Source organism: Podarcis cretensis, assembly GCF_951804945.1.
Source record: "Podarcis cretensis genome assembly, chromosome: 2".
Lineage (NCBI taxonomy): Eukaryota > Metazoa > Chordata > Lepidosauria > Squamata > Lacertidae > Podarcis > Podarcis cretensis.
In genome coordinates this window covers 110,200,651-110,225,136 of record NC_137171.1, presented here as the reverse complement: position 1 = coordinate 110,225,136, position 24,486 = coordinate 110,200,651, and the positions used below count along the sequence as shown (strand labels likewise).

Here is a 24,486-nt window from a genome sequence, read left to right as displayed (position 1 = left end):
TATCTTGCTTGTTTCCCATACTCTGTGCATTAGTATAGAGACAACTAAAACCATTAGTCATTCCCTCCAGCTGCTTCCTTCTTTTGCTTGCTTGCCCTTTAGTAGGTTTCTGTTTCCTGTGAATCCATGAAGCACCAGCACCCAGCACCAGTTGTTCTTTGTCATCTGTAAAGTTCTTTCCATCCTTCTTAGGATCAAGTTTAAAGCTCTCCTGATCAAGTTCGTGAGGCTCTTAGCAAACACATTCTTGTGAGGTGTAGCCTATCTCTTGTCATAAATCCTTCTTCAAGGAAGCAGAGATCACAGTCCAAGAAGCCACACCCTTCCTGATGACATCACCTCTGTAGTTTCATGGATCAGGGGAATGTTGTGGGTGTAATGTACCTTGATTTCAGTAAGGCTTTTCACAAAGTCCCCAGTGATAGTTTTGTGGAGAAGTTGGTAAGATGTGGACTAGGTGATACTACTGTTAGTCAATCAGCCAGCTACAAATTCACCTAAGCCCAAAGAACACTTATTTCCCTGGGCAAGATAAAGTGATTTAACAATTTTAAGAAGCAATTTTATTATTCTTTCTGGTTATGGGATCACTGGGAACAGCAAAAACTTACTATTGTAGCAGAAGGAGGATTCACATATACCCTTTAGTTCTGGGAAAATATGCCCCTAGGCCCTGATTGGCTATGGAAAAATCTACTCTGCCATCAGGTGCTCATAGAAGCCTGGGACATTCTGTGTAGCCCATTTTGATTTGTCTGAAAAATCAGTACATTATGCACCTAACATCTTAAGGAACTACTACCCACATCTCTGTTGCTCTTCAGTGCTACCCCAGCATATTCACAGAGGCTTCACGTGGGTGGTGCTATGGTCTAAACCACGAAACCTCTTGGGCTTGCTGATCAGAAGGTTGGCGGTTCGAATCCGCATGACAGGTGAGCTCCCATTGCTCTGTGTCAGCTCCTGCCAACCTAGCAATTTGAAAGCATGACAGTGTAATCTCACTGTATACAAGTTGTACAAGTGACAATAAAGTATTTCAATTCAGTGCAAGTAGATAAATAGTTACTGCTGTAGCAGGCAGGTAAATGGGGTTTCCATGCGCTCTGGTTTCCGTCATAGTATCCTCTTGCTTCAGAACCTGTTTAGTCATACATACCACATGACCCAGAAAACTGTCTGTGTACAAATGTCAGTTCCCTCAGCCTGAAAGCACTTAATGGTCCAGGGGTCCTTTACCTTTTACCTTTGCACCGTTCAAGCTCACCAAGAAGAAACCAAGAAGGTTTGTCTTAGCCTTATATAAAAGAGGTGTTGTTAACTGAAACAGGTTTCCTTCCATGTTAGATACTATCAGTTGGCCACAGAGGTCTGGGACATTCTGTACAACATTTGGCTATACCCTCAGCCCATCAGGATTTATCCTAACAATCAGCACATTATGTCCCTAATACTGAAAGGCAGTCACTCCCCACATCTTTGTTCTTCCTCAGACACCCCAGCATGTTGCCAGAGGCCTCTGGTACCCACCAACCCCATCAGGATCAGGTGCCCTGAGATGCTAATAAGGTTCCTATTGGCTTTATAGAATGGCTATGCTGAACCTGGTTCCTCAAGCCAAGCAACTTGTTGTTTCTCAGAAGCTGACCTGTTGCTAAACGTTATTACCAGGTGTTTCTATCCAGATCAAGATTGGGTTTTCTAATTAGGGGCAGGTGAGTGGGGCATCCTAGCTATAGCAGTCAAAAGTCAGAGAACAGGTTTCAGCTTCTGCCCATAGATCTCTCAACTGCAACACTTGACCTACTCCACTGCAAGTGAAGAGTTGCCATTCATTCCTTTCAGAGGAAAGGCAATCACTGCACTTGGGAACAGTGGTAGCAAAACTTGCCCTTCAGCTGATGATGGTAAATTGATACTTTACCACACAAATCAACTGATAACTTGATAAACTGGCATCTATAACCAATGCTGTGGAGCCACAAACATCCATCAGGTGGCAAATGAATGACATGGGTTCACCTGCTTTGATTTCCAGGTCCTATGTCTTGAACATGGTCTAAGATGGATGTAATATTAAAGAACCATGTATCACTCATGGAAGGTGGACAGAGAAACAGACTTGTGCACACCTTTCATACTGCTGTGAGCAGTAACAGAATAAAAAAATGAGCTCCTTCTAACAGAACTTTTTAGCAATATGGATGATCAAGCCAGCATGCAGACTATTGGACTATTAGTTCCTCAAAACATCTTCGTGTCACAATTGAAACCCAGAGCTGAACAGGAAACCCAATGAAAGGAGCAAGCAATTCTTCCACAAAAGATGAGATCTGGGACGTACTGGGCAGCATTCAGCTGATCCCTCAGGCCATCTGGATTTGTCCTAACAACCAGCACTTTGTGCCTGAAATGGCCCAAGGCAACCACTGCCTTCATCCTTGCTATTCTTCACTGTCAACCCAGGATATTGCCAGAGGCTCCTTGGACCTTTCAAGGCCACCAGGATGAGGCAAGAAGCCAAGAGGGTTTCTCCCAGCCTTATATAATGGATATCTTGAACCCGGCTCCTCAAATTGAGCCGTGTGTTCCTGCCTGCCCTGAAAACCTGCGGTTTCTCAGCTGCTAGCCTTTGAAAGCTGTCTCTCCATACAAAAGGCATTCCAATGGAGCAGAGCTTGTTTCTTGGTAATCGAAGGCCACGTCTGCTTCAGGTCTGGCTACTTACATTCTGCATTCTTCTTTGCTTCAGGACTGGAGGTAAGTATTGCCCCCATCTCAGAAGAGGTAAAAGAAGAAGAAGCTACTGTTTTACATAGGTTGACTCTATTAGTAGCAGGAGTGATATACTTTGGGGTGGTAAGGGGGAAATGCCTTCTGCCATAGGTCTGCAATAATTCAGTGTTATTGTGCATGCTTTTCATGCAGAAAGCCCCAGGTTAATCCCTTAGCATCTCCAGGTGAAAAGTTTAAGGAGAAGAGAGTGGGTACAATAATGACGCAAAATGGACAGGTAGCTTGAAATGCTGGAAGGCAGCTCTGTATGTATGTAGGAGTGAATCAGGCTGCCCAACATCTGGTATATTTGTAGGATGCAGGTAGCACTGTGGTCTAAACCACTGAGCCTCTTGGGTTTGCCAATTGGAAGGTTGGCGGTTGAAATCCCCATGACGGGGTGCGCTCCCGTTGCTCGGTCGCAACTCCTGCCGACTTAGCAGTTCAAAAGCATGCCAGTGCAAGTAGATAAATAGATACCACTGTGATGGGAAGGAAAATGGCATTTCCATGCGCTCTGGCTTCTGTCACAGTGTTCCGTTGCCACCGAAGTGGTTTAGTCATGCTGGCCACATGACCCCGAAATCTGTCTTTGGACAGAAAAATCCTACTGCTCTAGGATCTATTCTGACAGCTATGGGTGCCTATAGGATTTTATGGGTTGGGAGACTGAAAATCAATTGGTCCCTCCACAAATGAAAAAAAAAAGGGGGGGTCTCATTTGGTACTATGCTTTGCAGTACATCCAGGAAAGAAAATTAATATAAATGAGGAAAGTGGTAGGAGTTCCTGGGGCTTCAGACCCCTCATCTACCTCCTAATGAAGCCCCGGATTTAGTGACCGATGGGTGAAGGTGATGCTTTCAGGGACAAACAATAAAACAAATTTTTTTGCCTCGTACAGCAGATGCTGTGAAATGCAGAAAATGCCTGTCACCTGGTCCTGGCAAGCCGTGTAAACCAAATGATTTGACATGTAACGGGCCATACTGTGTAATGACACAAAGATTGGGAGGTAAGAAGGCGTTTCTGTGACTATGACTTGCCTATTCTATGCTCTGGTAACCTCTTCATTTCTCTGATGAAAATGGGAATATCCCATTGCACAATGGCAATTTTATTATTTATACCCCACGCACCTTACTGGGTTGCCCCAGCCACTCTGGGAAGCTTCCAAAATATATAACAACATAATAAACATTAAACATTTTAAAAACTTCCCTATACAGCAGGCTCATCCAACTATATAGAGACTGTGTCTGAATTCACTTGGTAATGTAAGGAGTAACTGTTAGGCAAACATTCTTTAAGAAACAGACAAAAGTTCCTGGAAGCTTTAAAGAGGGTTCCAGAATTTTCTTTAGTGTATAGTAGTGGTACTCTAGGCTTCATTGGTGTCAGCTGGAGGTGCAAATAAAGGGAGGAAGCTGCAGTTGCAATTTCTGCACCAGGAAATCACACACCATCAGTACGCACGCCAACAACGAGGTGGGAAGGAAGACAATATGTGCTGCTGATACTGTGAGTTTTGCTGTGTCAAGATTGTTAATTACTGGACTGTTAATTACTGAATGATTAATTGTCAGATGGTTGAGTTTGCAATAAGCCGCAAAAATCTTTAGAGCTCTGCATAAACCGACTTTAGAGTAGGAAAGGATCGCTGCATCGTCAGCATATAGGAGCAGAGGGCAGCGAAAATCAGCTAGGCGGGGGGCATGAATGTTGGCTTGAGACTCACTCAGAAAGAGCTTCATGTCGCTAATAAACAAGTTAAAGAGGAGTGGGGCCAAAATGCAGCCTTGGCGCACTCCTCTATTTATTGGGACCTCATTGGATAGGTTTCCCGCCGGTGTGAGTCTCACTCTAGCTGACGACCCGTGGTGTAATTGGGTTATAAGCCATAACAGCCTTCTATCTATGCCCCATCTCTCTAATTTCTTCCATAGACAGTTTCTTGGGATACTGTTGAAGGCGGCCTTTAAGTCTATGAAAGCGACACATAGGCGCCCCCGACTCGGGGCAGAATATTTTCTGGCAAGATGATACATAATGACCATATGGTCAGTGGTCGAATAGTTGTTCCTGAAGCCCGCTTCCTCGTGGCCAATCAAATTTGAGTCGTATGCCCAATGGGACAGCTTAGACAGCAAAAATTTTGCATAGATTTTCCCGATGATAGACAAAAGGCTGATGTTCCGATAGTTCTCTGGGTCAGCAGGGGGACCCTTTTTATGGACTGGTACGATCACGGCCTCCTTCCATGACCTAGGGATAAGCCCCGTAGAATTAATTGCATCAAAGACTTTGGCCAGAATTTCAGCCCACCACCTCGGTTGCGCAACAATAGCCTCTGCAGGGACTAGATCCGGCCCAGGGGCTTTGCCCGTTTTCAGATCTAGTATCAAGTCCATTATCAGTTCTGGGTCGGTAGAGGGCCACAAAGGTAGATGGTCGGCTCGGAATTCCGTAGGTGAGTTGGATTCCTCTGCCAAAGAGAAATATTTACTCAAGAATTGTTCCCATGTAGGCGCAGGGATAATCACCAGTGGGTACTTCCTTCCTCTTTTGTTTATCAGAGCCCAAAATTCCTGTGGCCTGCGGGATCTAGAGGCCGCAATCAAGGCTCGCCAACGCTTTTGGTACCACTCGCGTTTGGCCAGCTTTAAAGTCTGTTTGTATGCTCTTTTGGCTTGTAAATAGGAGGGTGGTAGAGCCTGGGCATTAGAGTTTTTGTATTCATTATAGATAGAATGAAGAAGGGATCTTGCTTGTTTGCAAGAGGTGTTAAACCAAGGGGCCCCAGTACTGCAATGCGCCACTTTTGCCTTTTGAGGAGGTGATGTAAAAAAAGTGGTAAGGTTTGTTATAAGAAGGTTAAAAAGTTTCAAAACCGAATTGAAGTCTTGTGAATCAGTAGTTATTTGAGGTAAATAGGCAATGATTTCCCTATGAAAAAATTCCTGGTATTTTTGGGCCACAGCCTCCGACCATTTGATCCCTCTTATTTTGGTTGATGATGAGGTTTCCAGAAGGACTGAGTGTTTATAGTCCTTCTGGCACCGGAACAATGACAAAGTGGTCACTATTGGAAGGTGATCACTGAAATGTTGGTTTTCAACTTGGAAGGAAAGTACATTAATGACCAAATTTGCAGAGATCAAGAAGTAATCGATGACACTGTTAGATGCTAGTCCCAGGTGAGTGAACTCCCCCGGTATGTCGGGGGGGAAGGTGCCGTTCAAGAAGACTAGATTCAGGCGAATGGCCATTTGGTAAAGGGTCACTCCTGCTTTGTTTACTCTGTTGTCCTTTGAAGTTCTAATTCTGGCATGTTCCAAGTCAAAGTTGTCCAAGCATGGGGGAGTCCACCGTTTGGACTTGGTTAGTAGGTCCCAATTTGTGGCAATACGAGCATTAAAGTCTCCCCCAATTAAGGAGTACGAGTTAGGGCATTTGGTATGACATGACAATAGGTGATTTTCAAATGATTCCCATCTCCAATCAAGATCAGGTGCAGAGCCTTCAGGGGGGAGATAGACATTAGTAATTAGTAATGAGGACTTCCCTTCTGCGATCAGTCCAGATAGAGCAAAAGGCGGGGAAGCCCGTACCAGAGTGAATTTGGCGTGAAGTTGGAGTGAAATCCCAATCAAAAGACCCCCTTTGGGGCGACCACCTTTCAAGGAAGGGGAGGCCGGAAGTGTTAGAAGATCGAAGCCGTCTATGGTAATCTCTTCCTCCTCCCATGTTTCTTGGAATAGAATGATATTAAATGAGTTTATGTACTTCCTGAATTCAGGATCTGATTTTTTGGTTCTCCAGCCAGCAATGTTCCAGCTAAGTATTGATAATGTCAGATCCTTGTGCTGTCCCGGTAATTGTCACTTTGAGTTCTTTAATAGGTTCTTGGAGGTAGAAGGAGGACCCATAAAGAAATCAGTAATTTTAGTTTGTGCGGATAAGGTCTTCTTCTGTGCTGATCGAATCCATGATGTGGTAACATTAACAGGCAGGGAGGGCTTTGCCGGGGAGGAAGAATTAGGCAAAGTTGGTGAGGTCGGATGCTGTTCATTGAGGTGAGTAGTAGTAGGTCTTTGATGGGTAGTAGTAGTAGATCCGTCAGAGTTGTCAGTCTTAACCAGGGTAGCGCTAAGAGGTGTTCCAGCCATCACTTGTAGTTGCTGCGCAGATGGAGAAGAGTTATCACGCAGATGTATAGAAGGACGTGAGCGTGGGGATGGTGCATGCATAATCATTTCCTGGTGATCTTCAGACAGGGTAGATTCTAGCTCTGGCATTGAAGCAAAGGATTCATCAACTTCCATATTTAATTGGACATAAGGTCTGAGACGGGAGTGTTGAGTTTATCGACTTCCTCCACTGTAGAATGGTGCTGTTGGTCAACAGGTGACTGCTGATTCAGATCAGTAGGGGGTAACAAAGTAGCAGGTTGTACTACGGCAGCAAGGATTCTTCTAGCAAAGTATTGGAAGACACAAGAGCTACCCACGCTGGAGGAATGGCAGGCGAAAGTGATTGACTTTATGGGATTGGCAGAAATGACCGGCAGAATCCGCGACCAAGAGAAAGAGACTGTGGAAGAAGATTGGAAGAAATTTAAGATGTATCTTAAGAACTATTATAAAATTGAGGAGTGCTAAAATGCTGAGGGAAAAGAAGACGTAGAATTGCAGCGGAAAATTGTGTTTAACTTTAGGGTGGAATTGGAAAAGAGAATCAATTTCCATTTAAATTGGTTAAGAAGGGTTGCTGAATAATGGTTTAAAATCAAGGATGCAAAAAGGGAAAGGTATGGGGAAGCCCGGGAAAAGAGGGTTATGGAAATAAGGTTAAGAAAAAATGATTTTTTGTATTCGTTTTTATGTTGCTTTTGTTTATGTTAAAAATTTGGAAATTAATAAAAATTTTATTTAGAAAAAAAAATAACAAAGTAGCAGGTTGAAAGCTTATCAAGGGATTTGATGGAGACGCCTTGTGGGACGTGGAGCGCCTGCTCTCCTCTCTCGTCGGCATAGAGGGGTCCCCTTGCGATAGGAGTCTTTGTTTGAGTAGATCCAATCTGTCGAGAATAGCCTGCTGTTCTTCTGAAGGGAGTTTTCCATAAGAGGAGATAAGATTTCTCTCTTCAGGGATATTCCAATCTCCGCTTGCAAGTGGATCATTCCTCAGCGTAATTAGATGGGCACTTGGGATCGCAGGTGGAACAGGGGGTACCCGGCTAGGTGTTTTTTCCTTTATTATAGGAACAGAAGGAGGTAACGAGCATTCATTGCCGGTTAAGATGTTGGCAAAGAGAGGTTTGACACTCGTGTCCTTAAAGACTCTTGTTGTTACAATCTCCCAGGCTGCCAGCCGGTCTTTTTGTCTTGCAAGAAGATGTGGGATCCTTGCAGACTGGAAGGAGAGCATAAATTTCCTTGGCCAGGGCATGGCATTTAGAGGTACTACAGATATAAGATCTATCTGGAAAAAAGGGATATTTAGCAAATCACGTAGGTACCCTTTAGCCATCCTCAGGTTATTCCACCTAAGTCTGGGGGCGTCACGGGAAAAAATGGATAGACATATTTTATTAGGTTGAAAAATCAAGGATTGCTTGTTCCTTTGGGGCAGTGGCAGCCTGCTTCTAGAACCCTTAAGGTGAGATTTCTGGTCGTGTTGTCTCTTTAAGGCACTTACAAGCTGCACAGGAGATTGATGCAAATTAGATAGCTCAGTTGAGGAAGATGGATGCGTCAGAAGGGCTTGTGAAAGTTTATTCAAAGATAAAGAAATCCCTTCCAATTGCTTGAAAATGAAGCTTAAAGTCCTGATTACTAGTTGTATTTGATCAGGTACTGATTCATGGGCAGTTTGCCCTGATACGTCCTGTTTTAGTGACGGCGAAGGTGTAATTAAGGTGTCAGGGAGCAGGGCTTCCCTATGGCTTCCATCCCTCCCTGGATCAACTGGCTTTTCCAGCTCCCCTTGATCATACAGAGGCCAAAAGCGGTTGTATGTTTCGACCGCAGAAACAATTACTTGCTCTGTTTGGCTGTTATTGTTAGTAGGTGGTGAGGGAGATTCAAGCTTTGACTGCTTTGCTCTTGGAGGTGAACAACCTTTCTCAGCAGATCTTGGTCGCTTGCCATGACCCATTTGTCACTGTCTCACTGACTACGGAGGTTAAAAGTAGAGGTAAACGGAGATAAAAAGAGAACTTATCTTTTGTGGACACAACTCCTCTGCTACTCCTCCTCCACTGCTCAGCATACCCAGTCTTCAAGGCGGCGTTTCTAATCAGCAGCAGGCTTTCTCAGCAGAAGGTTTGAATATCCTTGTTAATTGGCCAACAGTAGAGATAGAATGGTTAAAACTTCTAACAGAGGTAAAATAGTTAAAAGTCTAATAAAAACGGTTATAAAAACGGCTATAAAAGGCTATAAAAGGCTATAAAAGGTTTGTAATCCAGGAGGGTTCACGGAGGAGAAGTTGTTACAGCCGCCATCTTGGGCTCCTCCTCAATGCTGCAATCCTGGACTGAAATTATACTGTGCTGGAGAGATAAAGAAGGAATGTAAATAGCTTGTACATAATAGTAACAGAAATGCTTGTGCAACCAGTCAAGCAATGGAGAAGCTCTTGACTGTGAATTTGAGTATGACTCCTGTTCTTGTCCTCTGCCTCTGGGGAAAACTCTGCTACAAATAGTAAGAAGTGGTTTTACCGAGGTGCCACCACACAAGCAGAAAAGCGCAGCAGAAGTGTGTGGGCGGTAATCTCTCATAGTAACACCTTTTTAACAGAGTGGTTAATGGGACAAATTGACAGAGCTGTCAAATATTGGGCATTGCTTGGCAAGTGCAAAGTTGCAGCAGCAATATGAAAAATACCAAGCATTTTCCCATGAAAATAAGTATTAGAAAGCTTTTCCCCAGCTCCATTTTGAACACATGAATTCAATTTTGCAGCTGGGGAGATTCCTGGACAAATCACTGCAAGACAGACTGTGCAACAGTCTTCCAGCAGAACTGGAAGAGCTGCTTCATTAGAGTCTTGAATGCCAGCTATATTCTTACATTAAGCCACATTACATAGAGGGACCTTGCTTAAGAAGATGCAATGTTGTATAGGGACAGGAAAAGTGAGGTTTCTGCTTCAAGGAACTAACTGGCATGTCACTTGGAAAGTAGCCTATTTTTCAGTCTGAAGGAAAGGTTTTTGGGATTTATCCTTTAAAACAGTGTTGGAGATTCTGATATTTAAGGGTTTGTTTTATGTGGACATGTATTTTGCACATGTTTTAACTTTATTTTATTTTAATATTGACATTTTAGTAGTTTTAGCATGGGGAAAAAAATCAGTTTTAGGTATGCATTTGTCAATGGAGCTTAAAATGGAGTTTATTTCAATGTGCTGTGAGCTTTGTCTCTTTTTTGGTATGAACTATGGATTCCACTCACTAGTTAGTATCAACATAAGCCCTTCTCTTTCTCTCGCCAGGTCCAAATAAGGAGTTGCAGACTCTCAAATTTTGTGGCGAAGCTCAGTATAAAAAATACTGCGGAACGAAAAAGAGAGATAATTTTAAAGTACAATGCTGTGAAACTGACATGTGTTTTGACTGATTTTACTGTTCTATTCTTATATTGTTTTAACCCATCCAGAAACCTCATGGTAAAGGGTGGGCAGCCAATCTTTCCCCTTCTCTTTCACTTTCTCCTTTGAAAAACATAATATTAGAACACTTCATACTCTTTACTTTTGACGGATGTCTGGTCTTCCTCCTGCCATTGCAATTCAAATGACAGAGCAAACACAGAAAAGCAACAAACCCCACCCCGAGACTATGATTCTACCACTGCCTCCACTAGTACACCACTGGTTATAATAGTAATAGTAGTAATAACAATAACTATAACCATAACACAATAATAATAATAAAAATGTTCCCCACTCATCTTAAATGTGTAGCCCCAGATGTCTGTTTACCCCCTTTTAGGTACCCCCTTCGGCTCATACTCCTGGTTTGAAATCCTGCTCTTCATCATCCTGCCAAATGGGCCAATTGCAGGCTGGTGTGGAGAGGGAACAATCAGGATTCCCTCAGGTCCACTCCTGGGGGATTTAAAACAGCCCACGCCAGCCCCCGATGTCCAGCATTTCTTCGTTGGATCAAGCCACCCATTTTGCATTTACAAATTGAATTGACCTTGCAATGGCTGCGGTGGTCGCTGTATTGTTGGTGCCTGGTAGGAATTTGCCTACCTGGGGAATTGGCTATGACCTGGAGGTTTTGCCTAACCCTGTAGCAATCGTCACAACTTTGGCGGTTTAGGCGTTGGGTAGCCTTAGCCTTGGTTGGAGGGGGGGTTGTACCCTGGCCTTCCCCTCCAGAAATAGGGTATCCTGTTAAAGGGGTCTGTGATGGAGTTGCTTCTGTCCATTTGCCCAGATGGGGGGAGGGGCTTGGGCCTCAGCGTTCCTAGGGGTAGGGATCCCTGTGGAGATCCCCCTATTTGAAGTAAGTCATAGGAATTCTCACTGCCGGGTTGACCCTGATGTCATTTCCTGTAGGCAGACCGGAAATAAATGCTTACCCAATGCCTATAGGCAAACTACTTCATCTGTAGTCAATAAAATTGTGCCCTGATTTGATCTCATTCCACTGTGTGGCCTCCTTAATTGGTAGCTCACTTGAGCCGAGGAAAGGTGCACACCCTGGGCCTGTAGACTCTGGGAAGCTTCCTAGAGAATATAAAAATACATAAAACCATCCGGCATTGAAAACTTGCCTATACAAGACTGCCTTCAAATGTCTCAAGGTCAGTCTTTAATTGCCTTGTTAGAGCATCCCAACCGATACTCACAGTCAGGATGATCAGGGGGGAGGCTGGAGCCACTTCCATCCAGACTCTCCTAGGTCACGCCCATCAGATTATTAATTCATCTCTTCCTGGAGCTCATGGGTCCCTGTTCTTCCCAACCCCTCCTTGGTTGGAGAGCTCAAATGTTCTCTTTTCTCTTTCCTGACCATTGCCATGTAATTGGAACATAGCAAGGCTTTTAAGTAGTTTGGACTGGAGGGAGTTCTAGGTGGCCAATCAAGATAGAGATCAATAATAATAGTTAAAATTACTGCTAGTTTTGCATGCAGAACAAATGCGAGAATAATAGCTTGCAATATTTGTTGTAACTTACGCAACAATGCTTTCCTTCAATAAAGTTGAAAAATGAAGTTGTGGTCTGTGTTCTATTTTGGTTCCTGTGTAATTTTTGTATCTTGATCACACAAGAAATCACTTACCTTATATTTTCTGTTCCTCACTATTGATGTGTTTATTGTGAGGCCTTATTATTTTGTTCTAATTCCTTTCTTTGATCCAACAACAAATGCCTATTTTTAAAGGATGTGCCATATCCCATGCTTTGCAACAGATGTCTGGGCTCACCAGCACTTCCTCTCCCTCTCCTGCTTTCCCTCCAGCTTCCGGCAAGCACAGACAAAAATACAACAATGCAGATCCTCCATTCTGCATAACACTCTTGCATCATATATGGCAGTCTTCAAATAGAATCCCATACACAAATCACATGAGCCCAGTCAGCATCTGGAAGTATTAACGTAATCGTACCATATTAGTATGTTTCTCCAAGTCTTTGCACTCAGATTCCAAAATAAAAGGGCCTCAGACAATTGACTAACCAGCCAACCTTCCACCTCTCCCCAATTAAAAGCATCTGCTCCTATTGGATGGTATCTGGCTCCAAGAAATATGAATTCTGTTCATGGGATTGCCAGGAATGAGTGTCTGTCTTGCAAGCCTGCTGTCTCTCCATGTCCCACATCTTTGAGTAAAAACAAAATAAAAAAATTCCTTCCAGTAGCACCTTAAAGACCAACTAAGTTAGTTCGAGGTATGAGCTTTCGTGTGCAAGCACACTTCTTCAGATACCAAGTAAAGTTGAGTAAAGTTGAAGATACATGAAATATGAAAGGACCACTTATTTATCACTCATGGAGGACTGGCAGTAACACATGGCTGGGCATACCATTCATTGCGATGTGAGCAGCAGTGAGATACAAAAGAAAGCTGCTAACACAATGATTCGGGAATATGGGCTGGCCAGAAGTCACCAATTGTGTTTCATCTGCAGGCTGGTTGAGAGTTGCCTGCTCGGCACATCATACTAGTACAATTGAAACCTGGAGCTGAACAGAAATCCCTCGTAAGATAGCATCAGGCATCCGCCACGGTCCGCGACATTCTGTACAGCATGCAGCCGATTTCTCAGCCCATTTGGGTTGTCCTAACAATCAGTACTTTATGCCTGAAAGGACCCAAGACAACCATCGCCTTCACTCTCTGCTGCCCATCCGAGTGACCCAAGCATATTGCCAGAGGCTCTTTGGACCTTTCAAGCCCACCAGGATGAGGCAAGAAGCCAAGAGGGTTCCTCCCAGCCATATATAATGGATATCTTGAACCCGGCTCCTCAGACTGAACTGCGTGTTCCTGCCTGTCCTGAAAACCTGTGGTTTCTCAGCTGCTAGCCTTTGAAAGCTGTCTCTCCATACAAAGGGCATTCCAATGGAGCAGAGCTTGTTTCTTGGTAATCGAAGGCCACGTCTGCTTCAGGTCTGGCTACTTACATTCTGCATTCTTCTTTGCTTCAGGACTGGAGGTAAGTATTGCCCCCATCCCAGAAGAGGTAAAAGAAGAAGAAGCTACTGTTTTACATAGGTTGACTCTATTAGTAGCAGGAGTGATATACTTTGGGGTGGTAAGGGGGAAATGCCTTCTGCCATAGGTCTGCAATAATTCAGTGTTATTGTGCATGCTTTTCATGCAGAAAGCCCCAGGTTAATCCCTTAGCATCTCCAGTTGAAAAGTTTAAGGAGAAGAGAGTGGGTACAATAATGACGCAAAATGGACAGGTAGCTTGAAATGCTGGAAGGCAGCTCTGTATGTATGTAGGAGTGAATCAGGCTGCCCAACATCTGGTATATTTGTAGGATGCAGGTAGCACTGTGGTCTAAACCACTGAGCCTCTTGGGTTTGCCAATTGGAAGGTTGGCGGTTGAAATCCCCATGACGGGGTGCGCTCCCGTTGCTCGGTCACAACTCCTGCCGACTTAGCAGTTCAAAAGCATGCCAGTGCAAGTAGATAAATAGATACCACTGTGATGGGAAGGAAAATGGCATTTCCATGCGCTCTGGCTTCTGTCACAGTGTTCCGTTGCCACCGAAGTGGTTTAGTCATGCTGGCCACATGACCCCGAAATCTGTCTGTGGACAAATGCCAGAAAGCGAGAAGAGCGCAGTACCCCATCATCACCTTTGAATCAACTTCACTGTCCAGGAGTCCTTTACCTTTATGATTTATAGGTGCAGGGATGGAGAGAGAATGTCTCATGTAACATTAAATACGTTCTGCCATTAGTGCAAGGATTTGTGCCTCCACAATGGGACTTCCCTCCTCCTCCTGAGTGGGCCCTAAATCTATTCAGTGCATTCCCCAAACATCCGGAGGTAAATTTGGGCAAGATACGAAGCAGGCATTGGGAGGAGTGAAAGGGAGAACTTCTGTTGCAAAGGCACAAATCCTTTCAGTAACATCATGAGTGCACTGAATATGACCAATGGGCATATATTCCAGCTTTTTCTGCCAGGTCTAAAAGTGGAGCCCAATAGTTTAGAGCTCATTTCAGGACAGAGTTAAGCTTCAATTTAGGGAGGAAGCTGCTTTTCTTTTGGGAGCGCCATCTTTGGAAAGAAGAGGATTCCCGTGTCTGGGCGGAATGTGTTGATAGACTAAGGGCCCAGGAGCATGCTATGAATCTGCATAGAGTTTCCCCATCCTCAGAGATGTAAATTTAGTCAGACTTTCTGATGGGGGGGGGGGGATCCTACTGCTCTAGGATCTATTCTGACAGCTATGTGTGCCTATAGGATTTTATGGGCTGGGAGACTGAAAATCAATTGGTCCCTCCACAAATGAAAAAAAAAAATGGGGTTCTCATTTGGTACTATGCTTTGCAGTACATCCAGGGGAAAAAAATAATATAAATGAGGGAAGTGGTAGGAGTTCCTGGGGCTTCAGACCCCTCGTTTACCTCCTAATGAAGCCCGGATTTAGTGACCGATGGGTGAAGGTGATGCTTTCAGGGACAAACAATAAAACAAATTTTTTTGCCTCGTACAGCAGATGCTGTGAAATGCAGAAAATGCCTGTCACCTGGTCCTGGCAAGCCGTGTAAACCAAATTATTTGAAATGTACGGGGTTATACTGTGTAATGTCAGAAAGATTGGCAGGTAAGAAGGCTTTTCTGTGACTATGACTTGCCTATTCTATGCTCTGGTAACCTCTTCATTTTTCTGATGAAAATGGGAATATCCCATTCCACAATGGAAATTTTATTATTTATACCCCACACATCTTACTGGGTTGCCCCAGCCACTCTGGGAAGCTTCCAAAATATATAAAAACATAATAAAACATTAAACATTTTAAAAACTTCCCTATACAGCAGGCTCGTCCAACTATATAGAGACTGTGTCTGAATTCACTTGGTAATGTAAGGAGTAACTGTTAGGCAAACATACTTTAAGAAACAGACAAAAGTTCCTGGAAGGTTTAAAGAGGGTCCCAGAATTTTCTTTAGTGTATAGTAGTGGTACTCTAGGCTTCATTGGTGTCAGCTGGAGGTGCAAATAAAGGGAGGAAGCTGCAGTTGCAATTTCTGCACCAGGAAATCACACACCATCAGTACGCACGCCAACAATGAGGTGGGAAGGAAGACAATATGTGCTGCTGATACTGTGAGTTTTGCTGTGTCAAGATTGTTAATTACTGGACTGAAATTATACTGTGCTGGAGAGATAAAGAAGGAATGTAAATAGCTTGTACATAATAGTAACAGAAATGCTTGTGCAACCAGTCAAGCAATGGAGAAGCTCTTGACTGTGAATTTAAGTATGACTCCTGTTCTTGTCCTCTGCCTCTGGGGAAAACTCTGCTACAAACAGTAAGAAGTGGTTTTACCGAGGTGCCACCACACAAGCAGAAAAGCGCAGCAGAAGTGTGTGGGCAGTAATCTCTAATAGTAACACCTTTTTAACAGAGTGGTTAATGGACAAATTGACAGAGCTGTCAAATATAGGGCATTGCTTGGCAAGTGCAAAGTTGCAGCAGCAATATGAAAAATACCAAGCATTTCCCATGAAAATAAGTATTAGAAAGCTTTTCCCCAGCTCCATTTTGAACACATGAATTCAATTTTGCAGCTGGGGAGATTCCTGGACAAATCACTGCAAGACAGACTGTGCAACAGTCTTCCAGCAGAACTGGAAGAGCTGCTTCATTAGAGTCTTGAATGCCAGCTATAGTCTTACATTAAGCCACATTACATAGAGGGACCTTGCTTAAGAAGATGAAATGTTGGAGAGGGACAGGAAAAGTGAGGTTTCTGCTTGAAGGAACTAACTGGCATGTCACTTGGAAAGTAGCCTATTTTTCAGTCTGAAGGAAAGGTTTTTGGGATTTATCCTTTAAAACAGTGTTGGAGATTCTGAGATTTAAGGGTTTGTTTTATGTGGACATATATTTTGCACATGTTTCAACTTTATTTTATTTTAATATTGACACTTTAGTAGTTTTAGCATAGGAAAAAAAAATCAGTTTTAGGTATTCATTTGTCAATGGAGCTTAAAATGGAGTTTATTTCAATGAGCTGTGAGCTTTGTCTCTTTTTTGGTATGAACTATGGACTCCACTCAACATAAGCCCTTCTCTTTCTCTCGCCAGGTCCAAATAAGGAGTCGCAGACCTTCAAATTTTGTGGCGAACCTGAGAAAAAAAAATTCTGTGGAACGAACGGAGAGACTTTTAAAGTACAATGCTGTGAAACTGACATGTGTTTTGACTGATTTTACTGTTCTATTCTTATATTGTTTTAACCCATCCAGAAACCTCATGGTAAAGGGTGGGCAGCCAATCTTTCTCCTTCTCTTTCACTTTCTCCTTTGAAAAACATAATATTAGAACACTTCATACCCTTTGATTTTTACGGACGTCTGGTCTTCCTCCTGCCATTGCAATTCAAATGACAGAGCAAACACAGAAAAGCAACAAACCCCACCCCGAGACTATGATTCTACCACTGCCTCCACTAGTACACCACTGGTGATAATAGTAATAGTAGTAATAACAATAACCATAACCATAACACAATAATAATAATAATAATAATGTTCCCCACTCATCTTAGATGTGTAGCCCCAGATGTCTGTTTACCCCCTTTTAGGTACCCCCTTCGGCTCATACTCCTGGTTTGAAATCCTGCTCTTCATCATCCTGCCAAATGGGCCAATTGCAGGCTGGTGTGGAGAGGGAACAATCAGGATTCCCTCAGGTCCACTCCTGGGGGATTTAAAACAGCCCACGCCAGCCCCCGATGTCCAGCATTTCTTCGTTGGATCAAGCCACCCATTTTGCATTTACAAATTGAATTGACCTTGCAATGGCTGTGGTGGTCGCTGTATTGTTGGTGCCTGGTAGGAATTTGCCTACCTGGGGAATTGGCTATGACCTGGAGGTTTTGCCTAACCCTGTAGCAATCGTCACAACTTTGGCGGTTTAGGCATTGGGTAGCCTTAGCTTCATCTTAGCCTTACTTCATCTGTAGTCAATAAAATTGTGCCCTGATTTGATCTCATTCCACTGTGTGGCCTCCTTAATTGGTAGCTCACTTGAGCCAAAGAAGGGTACACACCCTGGGCCTGTAGACTCTGGGAAGCTTCCTAGAGAATATAAAAATACATAAAACCATCCGGCATTGAAAACTTGCCTATACAAGACTGCCTTCAAATGTCTCAAGGTCAGTCCTTAATTGCCTTGTTAGAGCATCCCAACCGATACTCACAGTCAGGATGATCAGGGGGGAGGCTGGAGCCACTTCCATCCAGACTCTCCTAGGTCACGCCCATCAGATTATTAATTCATCTCTTCCTGGAGCTCATGGGTCCCTGTTCTTCCCAACCCCTCCTTGGTTGGAGAGCTCAAATGTTCTCTTTTCTCTTTCCTGACCATTGCCATGTAATTGGAACATAGCAAGGCTTTTAAGTAGTTTGGACTGGAGGGAGTTCTAGGTGGCCAATCAAGATAGAGATCAATAATAATAGTTAAAATTACTGCTAGTTTTGCATGCAGAACAAATGCGAGAATAATAGCTTGCAATATTTGTTGTAACTTACGCAACAATGCTTTCCTTCAATAAAGTTGAAAAATGAAGTTGTGGTCTGTGTTCTATTTTGGTTCCTGTGTAATTTTTGTATCTTGATCACACAAGAAATCACTTACCTTATATTTTCTGTTCCTCACGATTGATGTGTTTATTGTGAGGCCTTATTATCTTGTTCTAATTCCTTTCTTTGATCCAACAACAAATGCCTATTTTAAAAGGATGTGCCATATCCCATGCTTTGCAACAGATGTCTGGGCTCACCAGCACTTCCTCTCCCTCTCCTGCTTTCCCTCCAGCTTCCGGCAAGCACAGACAAAAATACAACAATGCAGATCCTCCATTCTGCATAGCACTCTTGCATCATATATGGCAGTCTTCAAATAGAATCCCATACACAAATCACATGAGCCCAGTCAGCATCTGGAAGTATTAACGTAATCGTACCATATTAGTATGTTTCTCCAAGTCTTTGCACTCAGATTCCAAAATAAAAGGGCCTCAGTCAATTGACTAACCAGCCAACCTTCCACCTCTCCCCAATTAAAAGCACCAGCTCCTATTGGATGCTATCTGGTTCCAAGAAATATGAATTCTGTTCATGGGATTGCCAGGAATGAGAGTCTGTCTTGCAAGCCTGCTGTCTCTCCATGTCCCACATCTTTGAGTAAAGTTGAAGATACATGCAATATGAAAGGACCACTAATTTATCACTCATGGAGGACTGGCAGTAACACATGGCTGGGCATACCATTCATTCTGCTGTGAGCAGCAGTGAGAAAAGAAAGCTGCTAACAGAATGATTCGGGAATATGGGCTGGCCAGAAGTCATCCATTGTTTTTCATCTACAGGCTGGTTGAGAGTTCCCTGCTCGGCACATCGTACTAGTACAATTGAAACCTGGAGCTGAACAGAAAACCCTCGTAAGATAGAATCAGGCATCCGCCATGGTCCGCGACATTCTGTACAGTATGCAGCTGATTTCTCAGCCCATTTGGGTTGTCCTAACAATCAGTACTTTATGCCTGAAAGGACCCAAGACAACCATCGCCTTCACTCTCTGCTGCCCATCCGAGTGACCCAAGCATATTGCCAGAGGCTCTTTGGACCTTTCAAGCCCACCAGGATGAGGCAAGAAGCCAAGAGGGTTCCTCCCAGCCATATATAATGGATATCTTGAACCCGGCTCCTCAGACTGAACTGCGTGTTCCTGCCTGCCCTGGAAACCCTGGTTTCTCAGCTGCTAGCCTTCCAAAGCTGTCTCTCCATACAAAAGGCATTCCAATGGAGCAGAGCTTGTTTCTTGGTAATCGAAGGCCACGTCTGCTTCTGGTCTGGCTACTCACATTCTGTGTTCTGCTTTGCCTCAGGACTGGAGGTAAGTATTGCCCCCATTCCCCATCCCAGAAGAGGTGAAAGAAGAATAAGCCACTCTTTTAGATAGGTTGGCTCTATTAGTAGCAGGAGAGATATACTTTGGGGTGGTAGGGAGGAAATGCCTTCTGCCAAGAGTTTGCAAATCCTTGCGATGGGGTGAGCTTAGAGCTCATTTCAGGACAGAGTTAAGCTTCCATTGAGTGAGGAAGCTGCTTTTCTTCTGGGAGCACCAGCTTTGGAAAAAGGTTGATTCTGTTGTCTGGGTGGAATGTGTTGATAGACTAAGGGCCCAGGAGCATGCTATGAATCTGCATAGAGTTTCCCCATCTGCAGAGGTGTAAATTTAGTCAGACTTTCTGAGGGGAAAAGAATCCTACCTCTCTAGGATCTATTCTGACAGCTATGTGTGCCCACAGGATTTTATGAGTTGGGACATTGAATCAATTGGTCCCTCCACAATTGGAAAAAAGGGGGTTTCGCTTGGTACTATGCTTTTCAGTATATACAGGAAAGAAAATAAATATAAATGAGGGAAGTGGTAGGATTCCCAGGACTTCAGTCACCTTGCCTACCTCCTAATGAAGCCCCAGATTTGGTGACCAATGTGTGAAGGTGATACTTTCAGGGAGAAACAATAGAACAAATTTTTGTGCCTCCTACAACAGATGCTGTGAAATGCAGACTATGCAGGTCATTTCGTCCTGGCATGCCATGTGTACCAAATGGTGTCACATGTGACGGGTCATTCTGTGTAATGGCAGAAAGAGTTAAAGGTAAGGCATCTTTTCTATGTTCCTCTTTTTCTATGCTGCAATGAGCACTTGTCTCTTCTATGCTCTGGTAACCTCTTCATTTCTCTGATGAAAATGGGAATATCCCATTCCACAATGGCAATTTTATTATTTATACCCCACACAGCTTACTGGGTTGCCCCAGCCACTCTGCGAAGCTTCTGACATGCATAAAAACATAACAAAACATTAGACTTTTTTTTTAAAAAAAAATCCCCTATACAGGATTGCCTTCAGAGTCCTCCTTACTCTCCAACATTTATCTGATGAAAATAGGGACATCCTAAGAAAAAACAGGACATTCCAGAATCAAATCAGAAACCAGCTTCTCAAAGTCAGGGAGGTCCCTGCAAAATAGGGATACTTGGAGGGTCTGCTAGGTTAGATTACTGCAGTACATTATATGTGGTGCTGCCTTTGAAGAAAGTTAGGAAAATGCAGCTGGTCCAGAATTCAGTGTGGGGATGTTTAGGATAGTTGGCAAGGAAATATTTCTTAAGTGTTATCCTTCCTTCACTCCCACTAGTGAGTGATGTAGCAGAGCAAATCCCTTTCTGTACTCATGGAAGCTAGTGGATAGATTTCTTTGAATCTCTACAAAATGACTAATCCACTCTGGCTTGCCCAGATGGATTATTTCTGGTGTCCCCTTTTCTTCCTCCTAAAATATAATAAAGACGCACAAGTTTGACTTTAAAAGTATAACAATAAGTTTACTCACAAGTTGTTCACAGTACACATCCTGGAAGGCAGGCTTTAAGCTTCAGGTTACAAACATACAATGTGGCTTACATCCTTTGTGAGGACGGGCCCAAGTGCTGCTAGCTGAGAGCCAGCAGCCAACAAAATGGAGGGGACTGAACTGAGAGTTGAATCGAACAAAACTGAGACAAAATGGCTGCATGACTCTGCTTTTATAGAGTCACACTCATTTGCTGAGTCACTTATGGGGGAACAGGAAGTGACACACATCCCACATGTTGGTATAGAGAGAGTTAATAAAGAATAAGAATAACCTTGAGCAGATCAGGATGAATCCTTAATAAATGGAAGAGCCCAAAGTTTTGCTAGTGCATAATAAAATTACTGTGCATAATAAATTTACTACATTCAGTTATGATTTTCTGGTCAGGCTCTGAATTCTCTTGGTAATGTAAGGAGTAACATCTTCCTAAAAATCACTGCAACCCCACCTCCCCACCCACAAGGCCTGGGTTGCTGTGCATTAGACTAACCTGGTGGACAAGCAGCGGCAAGGACAGATCCATCTGCTTCATCCAACCAAGTCTCTGTTACACATGCCAGGTCAAGTCCTCCATCCAGTCATGGATGGCAGTGGTCTTATGAATCATTGACCTGGCATTGCATAGCAGCACCTTCAGGTTATGTGGGTATCCCTTGCTGATTCCAGTATCCGTCTGGTCAAGACCAGACATGGAGGCAGGGATAGTCCTCAAACAATGACTAAACCTGCCTCCTCAGTAATGACATGGTCTGGTCTTAGCATAACTCCTCCTCCTGCCCATGATCACTGAGATCGGTTGTCCCAGTGCATCTCCCCCCTGTGGAACCTGCCCCAGCCATTTTGTTAGCTGGGACCCACTCCCAGGCAGCCCTGACCCCTCCCCTTATGAACAAAATAAAACTTAATTAAAAAACACACACAAAAAACAATACAAACCAAAAACAGTAAAAATTACAAACATACCAAAATTAAACATTCCCAAACCCGACTAAACATCCATCCCACCCCCCACACACCAAAAATAATTTTAAAAGGTAAAAATAGAAATTTTTTAAAAAAACATATTTAAAAGAACTGTGCTGTTCTGAGTTCTCCTGGGCAACAACAACAGCAGTGGCAACAGTCCCTATGAGGCCTGTCAGGCCCCGCCTAGGCCAGGTGGTGAGTGGCAGGGACAGAACCTGCAGGCACTCACAGGAGGGGAGTCCTCTGAAAAACACCAGACATTTCCAATGAAAATGGAGTATTAGAAAGCTTTTCCCCAACTCCATTTTGAAAATGTGGATTCAGTTGTGCAGCTGGGGAGATTCCTGGACATATCAATGCAAGACAGACTGTGCAACAGTCTTCCAGCAGTACTGGAAGAGCTGCTTCATTGGAGTCTTGAATGCCAGCTATATTCTTATATTAAACCACATTACATAGAGGGACCTTGCTTAAGAAGATGAAATGTTGGAGAGGGACAGGAAAGTAAGGTTTCTGCTTCAAGGAACTAACTGGCATGTCACTTGGAAAGTAGACTATTTTTCAGTCTGAAGGAAAGGTATTTCGGATTCATCCTTGAAAACAGCGGTGGAGTTTCTGAGATTTGAGGGTTTGTTTTATTTAGACATGTATTTTGCACATGTTTTAATGTTATTTTATTTTAATGTTGACACTTTAGTAGTTTTAGCATGGGAAAAAAATCAGTTTTAGGTATGCATTTGTCAATGGAGCTTAAAATGGAATTTATTTCAATGTGCTGTGAGCTTTGTCTGTTCTTTTGGTATGAACTATGGACTCGACTCCCTAGTTAGTATCAACATAAGCAATTCTCTTTCTCTCGCCAGATCCAACAAACAAGTTGAAGATCCAATTTTGTGGCGAAGGTCATTATGAAAAATTCTGTGGACTAGAAGAAGATGAAGTTAAAATACAATGCTGTGATACTGACATGTGTTTTGACTGATTTTCCTGTTCTATTCTTGTATTGTTTTAACCCATCCAGAAACCTCATGGTAAAGGGTGGGCAGCCAATCTTTCTCCTTCTCTTTCACCTTCTCCTTTGAAAGACATAATATTAGAACATTTCATATCCTTTGCTTTTGACGGATGTCTGGTCTTCCTCCTGCCATCCATTGCAATTCAAATGATAGAGCAAACACAGAAAAGCAACAAACCCCAATTGTCACAACTTTAGTGGTTTAGGCATTGGGTAAGCTTAGCTCAGTGGGACGCAGGTGGCGCTGTGGGTTAAAGCCTCAGCGCCTAGGGCTTGCCGATCGAAAGGTCGGCGGTTCGAATCCCTGCGGCGGGGTGCGCTCCCGCTGCTCGGTCCCAGCGCCTGCCAACCTAGCAGTTCGAAAGCACCTCCGGGTGCAAGTAGATAAATAGGGACCGCTTACCAGCGGGAAGGTAAACGGCGTTTCCGTGTGCGGCTCTGGCTCTGGCTCTGGCTCTGGCCAGAGCAGCGATGTCACGCTGGCCACGTGACCCGGAAGTGTCTCCGGACAGCGCTGGCCCCTGGCCTCTTAAGTGAGATGGGCGCACAACCCCAGAGTCTGTCAAGACTGGCCCATACGGGCAGGGGTACCTTTACCTTTACCTTTAAGCTTAGCCTTGCTTGGAGGGGGGGTTGTCCCCTGGCCTTCCACTCAAGAAATAGGGTGTGCTGTTAAAGGGGTCCATGATGGAGTTGCGTATGTCCATTTGCCCAGATGGGGGGAAGGGTTCTAGCCTCTGCAGGGATCCCCCTATTTGATGTAAGTCATGGGACTCCCCACTGCCAGGTTGACCCTGATGTCATTTCCGGTAGGCAGACCGGAAATAAATGCTTACCCAATGCCTATAGCCAAACCACTTCATCTGTAGTCAATACAGTTGTACCCTGATTTGATTTCATTCCACTGTGTGGCCTCCTTTATTGGTAGCTCACTTGAGCAGAGGAAGGGTGCACACCCTGGGCCTGTAGACTCTGGGAAGCTTCCAAGAGAATATAAAAATACATAAAACCATCCGACATTGAAAACGTCTCGATACAGGACTGCCTTCAAATGTCTCAAGGTCAGTCCTTAATTGCCTTGTTAGAGTATCCCATCCCATACTCACAGTCAAGATGGTTAGGGGGGAGGCTGGAGCCACTTCCATCCAGACTCTCCTAGGTCATTGTCCATCAGATTCTCAATTCATCTCTTCCTGGAGCTCATGGAACCCTGTTCTTCCAAGCCCCTCCTTGGTTGGAGAGCTCAAATGTTTTCTGTTCTCTTTCTTGAACATTGCAATGTAACTGGAATGTAGGAAAGCTTTTATGTATTTTGGACTGGTGGGAGTTCTAGGTGGCCAATTAAGATAGAGTTCAATAATAATAGTTAAAATTACTGCTAGTTTTGCATGCAGAAATAACGTGAGAATAATAGCTTGTAATAATTGTTTTACCTTACCTATCAAAGCTTTCTTTCATTAAAGTTTAAAAGTGAAGTTGTAGTCTGTATTTTATTTTGGTTCCTGTGTAATTATTGTACCTTGACCCACAAGAAATTGCTGTGCAGTGGTACCTTGGTTCTCAAAATCTAC

At 43.6% G+C, this 24,486-nt stretch overlaps 3 long non-coding RNA genes across 3 annotated transcripts; all 3 read left to right on the top strand.

Moving 5' to 3' along the window:
- Nucleotides 1-2,561: 2,561 nt before the first annotated feature.
- Nucleotides 2,562-10,554, top strand: LOC307211470. The gene is made up of 3 exons (XR_013836471.1): nucleotides 2,562-2,760; nucleotides 3,680-3,790; nucleotides 10,279-10,554. It is a non-coding gene; the product is annotated as an uncharacterized lncRNA (long non-coding RNA).
- Nucleotides 10,555-13,070: 2,516 nt separating this feature from the next.
- Nucleotides 13,071-17,430, top strand: LOC307210576. Its single transcript, XR_013836073.1, has 3 exons — nucleotides 13,071-13,461; nucleotides 14,983-15,093; nucleotides 16,586-17,430. It is a non-coding gene; the product is annotated as an uncharacterized lncRNA (long non-coding RNA).
- Nucleotides 17,431-18,839: 1,409 nt separating this feature from the next.
- On the top strand, nucleotides 18,840-22,833 carry LOC307210536. The gene is made up of 3 exons (XR_013836058.1): nucleotides 18,840-19,399; nucleotides 20,064-20,171; nucleotides 22,764-22,833. It is a non-coding gene; the product is annotated as an uncharacterized lncRNA (long non-coding RNA).
- The last annotated feature ends 1,653 nt before the right edge of the window (nucleotides 22,834-24,486 follow it).